The sequence below is a fragment of the Beta vulgaris genome, chromosome 3 (genome assembly GCF_026745355.1).
Source record: "Beta vulgaris subsp. vulgaris cultivar EL10 chromosome 3, EL10.2, whole genome shotgun sequence".
NCBI classification, from domain to species: Eukaryota; Viridiplantae; Streptophyta; class Magnoliopsida; order Caryophyllales; family Amaranthaceae; genus Beta; species Beta vulgaris.
The window spans coordinates 40,065,455-40,071,454 of record NC_079204.1 but is presented as its reverse complement, the minus strand read 5'-3'; positions in this window follow the sequence as shown (position 1 = coordinate 40,071,454).

Below are 6,000 nucleotides of genomic sequence, written 5' to 3'. Positions count from 1 at the left end.
CAATGGATCGAATCCTAAAAAAAATCCTTGACCCGACCCTATATTATAGGGTGATGACCGGACCTAATTAAAATAGGGTTGAGTAGTATAGGGTCTGTATCTAATAAGACATTAGCGGGTCGGGTCGGGTTAAAAAAAAGATAACTTGAGTTTTAGGTAGGGTCTAATCTATCATTTTCATTGTCTAAAAATCCTAAATTCTCTTTCTCCTTTCTTCTCTCCCCTCTCTTCTTTGTTTCAAAATTGAACATATTTCTCCTGTGAATTGTTACATTATACTATGTTTTTGTTATCCTATGTTTGTTATGTGTATTTTTCAGAAATTGGAAAATTGGTGGGAATAATATGAGTGTAGAAGATCCGATGATTGTTTTTTTTAAGGAACCATCGTTCGACTTCTTTGCTTCCTCCATTTTTTACCTACGAGGAGCTTGAGTTGTCGACGAATAGATAACAATGTCCAATATATAACAATTAGCTTTGTCCATCTCTTCACCCATTGACTATTAATTTCCACCATAAAGATAAGTACAATGGTAATTGAGTTGATAAATTGTTTTAACCCAATACGTAATTTTTTCTCATCATTTGAATTGCTTTTTGGAGAAGAAGAAACATAGTCTTTCATTTTTTTTTTCTCTTTGATTTCAGCATGTATAATTTGAGCAGCTAGTGCCTAGTAGACCTGTACAATGGGTGAACACAAGTACAATGGTAAATTAAGTTGATAAGATGGCCTGTGTTCTTTACTCGGACTTCATTTTAACTCACATACCTCCTTGTTTTATTACATTGCCTTGAAAAATATTAAAAGACACCCACTGATTGCATTCAGGTTGCTCATTTGTTTTTTTTAAAAAATAGGGCCAGATTCGGGTTAGTCTATCCCTTGACCCGACCGCTAGTAACGACTTTAGATCCGATCCGACCTGCACACAACATGACCCGATCAGATCCGATCCGAATCCGCCCGTTGAACAGGTCTATTAGTTAGATATTTCAACTAACTACATAAGTCCAAAATCATAGCTACTTGACTGACCGTAATTATTAACTAATGAATTATAACTATTAACTAGTAAAACACAATGTAAACTAATAATAGACAATTATTAACACAAGACAATCGACGACTTTTAACCCCAAACCATAATTAATCCAAAACATGAACTATTAACTTGAAAACCCTAACCATAGCTAGTAATCGTAAAACCATAACTATTAACTCAAAAAGCCATAACTATCAAGCAAAAGCCATGACTATTAACCTAAAAAGCATAATTACTTATACAAATATCATAACTATTAATCAAAAATTGTAATCATTAGGATGAAAAAAATAGCTAATAACCTAAAATTCATAACTATTTATTCCAATCATAACTATCAATATGAAAGCATGATTATTTCTCATGTTTCTAAATGTAGTCTTGTAACTCTTTTTGGCATCCAATTTGACCATCAAATATTAGGACTATTCGTGGGTTTGGTTCGTGCGGTGTGGGATATAAACCAAATCAAACTGCAAATATATGTTTTGACATTTTTCCAACAAAAACTGCACCACACCTTTGCACAAAGCAGTCCAAACCGCACCATGTGAAATAGTTTGGTACACCGTGGTTTGCGATTTGACAATTTTTATTTGTGATATGAGTTTTTTAAAATCTAAGATATAATTTCTATATTTGTGGACTATGGTAAAGTTTCCGTAAAGTTAATGTAGACATGTTGCTGGAAAATAGTTAAGTGAATACAAATTACTGGAAAGTAACTTATGATTGATTAAAATATGTGATATATAAAAAGTTGTTTCAAACCCAATACATAGTTAATCTAAATAATATTGTGGTTTATAGTGTCGTTTGGTTTTATAAATATTAACCCAACCAAAACTACAATTTGCTTGAAATTACAAACCAACCCAAAGTTTTGAAATCGCAAATCAAATTAAACCACGAAAAAATGGGCGACGTCGATTTGATGCGATTTAGACCATGCTCCAAACAACCCTACTAAAGCTTATGATTTTAGATAAGAGTTTAAGGTATTTGGTTAATAGGTTTCGATAATTTGTTATGGTTGTTGGGCTTTAAATTATTTTCAAAACTAAATTGTTATGGTCCTTAGGTTGATAGTTGTGTTTTTAAATATATTTATGGTCATATGGTTACTAGTTATAGTTTTCGAGTTAATAGTTATTATTTTTCATTAGTAATTATGATTTTGGGTCAGAAGTTTTGAAAATAATAAGTATGGTTCTAGTTAGTAAATAATTTTGGGTTACCAAAATCATAACTATCAGTCACTTATTCGTAACAGGAATAAATACAAGTCACAACAACATTACATATTTTATTTAACTACTCCCTCCATTTTCTAAAAATCCGTACACTTGTGTTTTAATGTTGAGATCAAAGATAAAAATGTTTCTAAATTCTAATTGATTGGCAGATTCCCTTCTCTATTTTCATCTTGACACTAAATCACTAATACGTTCCTTATTCACTGTCACTGAATTCCTATATGATAAAGGCGAACTAAGAGTATGTTCTATTTAATTTATTTTTATTTATATAAACTTATTTGAATTTATGATACTTTATTGGTCCTTATTATACCTTATTTCAATAATATGAACTTATTTTGTTAGAGTGTTAGACCTAATTTTCATTGAAATGGACTTATCTAAACTTATTAGTAAAAATTATCAAGAATAAGTCAACCTTTAAGCCATCCGCTAAAAACAAGTCAGTCTTTTGATTATCCTTGAATAAGTCCTTGCCTATTATTAACTTTTTTAACCGCTTAAATATATTCGTTTTGATCCATATGAGCCAAAGACACTACAAAGAAGGGGAAGAGGATTCAAACGTGTGACCTATCATTCACAATACCTCAATCTTAACCACTAGGCGAAGAAATCCTTGGTATTTAACTGCTTAAATATAATATGTGTAACTCTTTAAAGCAATGAGATAGAAAACAAAAAGAAATTGAAAATTACAAAAAAAAGAAAGAAAAAATTCAGATTATTTGTAATCTAAGCTGTTTAAAATTCATAAGTAGTAAAGGTACGTAGACTTATTCATAAAATAATCAAAAGATGACTCATTTTTAATAGACGGGGAAAAGATTAACTTATTATTGACAATTATTCCAACTTACTAAATCTTAGTAATCCTCCTTATTTAAAATCGTCTAAACTTCTTTTTTATGATAAATAGTGAAAATAAGGTGAATTGAATAGACAATTCAGTGCATGTCCCATTTTTTTTTGGGAAATTTACTCAGGTACCCCTGAGGTTTAACGTAATTCTCAAATCTCCCCTCACATTTGGAGAATTCTTCAGATGCCTTTGAACTTTTGTGTTCAAAATACCCTTAATACTAACGGAACCCTAACAACGTTAGTTTTTTCTCTCTTTCTCCTCGATTTTCTCTCTCTCCTCCTGGCTCCCACCATCCTCCATTTCCTCCATTACTGACTATCTAAGCTCCAAGCTTTCTCTCTCCTCCCACCTCCATGCCATTCTCTCTCTTCTCAAAGATTTCACAAAACCCAAATTAAAAAGTCCACTGTACCTTTTCTTTTCTAATTCTCTCTCTCTCTCCTCTTACAAATTTATATCTAAAAAAGAGATGTTTTGTTGGTTGAGAATGCTAAATCTACTCAAATTTTAATCTGGGTATCTCCTATTTTTGTGGGATTTCACGAAATTTGTGTAGATTATGTGGTTTGATCCCCCAAAATTTTTGGAAGTTCAGAAAGGTAATTTGTAATTTTGATGTTTTAGTCTTTTAGATGATAATGGTGGCTGCCATTTTTATAGTTTTGCAAGACCCATTATAATGTTCATCTCAACAAGAAAGTGGAGCTTATAATAGGCTTCCATGGTTGCCATCACAGAGAGAAATTGGAGTTCATTGTGTTGCTCTTCTAGAGTGAGAAAATAGGAGCACATGAGAGAGAAAGAAGAGATAGAAGATGATGAAGAAGATTGGGATGAGAAAGAAAGGCATGGAGGTGGGAGGAGAGAGAAAACCTAGAGCTTTAGATAGTCATTAATGGAGGATGGTGGGAAGAGAGAGAGAGAAAACCGAGGAGAAAGAGAGAAAAACTAATGGTTTTAGGATTCTGTTAGCAGTAAGGGTATTTTGAGCACAAACTCAATGTTCAAAGGTATCTGAAAAATTCTCCAAATGTAAAGGGTATTTTGAGAATTACATCAAACCTTAGAGGTACCTGAGCGAATTTTTTTTTTCTTTGGACCATGTTTGCCTAAAAGTATTCATCATCAAATTGCATGCTAGGGCTTGCTTTGATCTCGACATATATCCTAGAAATTAAGAATATAACAAACTGCTTTGTGGTATTCATGAATTGTGAAATTTGACTTTTACTATATTCTTTACATTGACTTTTGAGTGAATCAACTTGATTTTTATTTTCTTTCTGCATACATGATACTCCATCTGTTTCATTTTAAGCTACACACTTACACTTTTTACGCATGTCAATGCAAAACTTTGAGGATATATATTTTTAGTTTTGTATTTGTAAAAATTATAAAAAGTACATATTAATAAAATACATGTTAAGATTAATTTAACAAGATCCCACATGACTATATTTTCATCCGCGTATAAATTACAAATGATGGTCAAAGTGCAATTTGTAAATAGTGTAAAATGTCAAAATGTGTAGATTAAAATGAAACGGAGGGAGTATAATATTCTTTATTTCTTATACCACTTATCCTTTCCACTAGTTCTTAATTTTGTCTTTTTTGAGCTTATTGAGCTTCTTTTTGTGAACCTCAAAGTACATTTATTAGTCTTTGTTTAGACAAATATTATAAATAATATTTATTACAATTATAATTCGACTAAAATAGAGTAGTGAAATTATAAAGAAAAAAGAGGTAATTAGGACGATATCTATTTAAGGCCAATTTAAATAATATAATTGATATTACAAGGGATGTTAAGGTTTAGAAGATAGGAAATTAAAACTTGTCGACCGAACTCAATAAACGGTATAGAATATATATACAACTTAATATTAGGAAACCATAATGAACTAGAATTCCTAACAACGTTGCAAATAGGAGTTCAAACTGAACTGCTGAATTAAACTCTTATTAACACAATATATTCCAATACTTCCCCTCAAGTTATAGCATGAATATCACAAATGCTTAACTTACGGAGCAGAAAAACAAAATGACTTCTTCCCAAAGTTTTTGCCAATATATCTGCTAATTGATGGCCCGTAGGAACATATGAAGTAGACAAATTATCAGAAGTTAATTCATCACGAACAAGATGACAATCTACCTCAATATGTTTCTTACGGTCATGAAAAACGAGATTCTTTGAAATATGAATAGCAGATTGACTATCTAAATACAAACGCATAGGCTTAGGATGCAAAACACCAAGAGAAGACAACAAATACTTCAACTACTTCAACTCACAATTAAACTACCATATCTCGATACTCAGCCTCTGCAAATGAACGAGCCACAATAGGTTGTTTCTTAGTCTTCCTGTAGACAAGAGAACGATCCAAGAACACCAAACAACCGGTAACAGAGCGTCGAGCCAAAGGACAAGCAGCCGAATCTGTAACACCCCCAAAATCCATACACGTCTACAACTACGTCGCATCGACCTTGGGAGTGTTACCGCCGCGATGAAACACAAGGCTTATTAAAAATGAATGTTAACTCAAAACGTTGTCTCGAAGACTGAAATGCAGCGGAAATAAAAATGTAACTACAACTTGGGAATCATCAACGACCCCTTTTATTCAAACCACAAACTAACAAAGTAAATCATAATAATATTATAATACTTAATTAAAACACTATAGAGTTCAAAGAATAAGGACTACCCCCGTATGCTCGGTATCATGCAGCAGCACTAGTACACATAGTCTGCTCCCCATTGTAGCGTCAATGGTTCATCACAGGTCAACAAACACATAATAACACA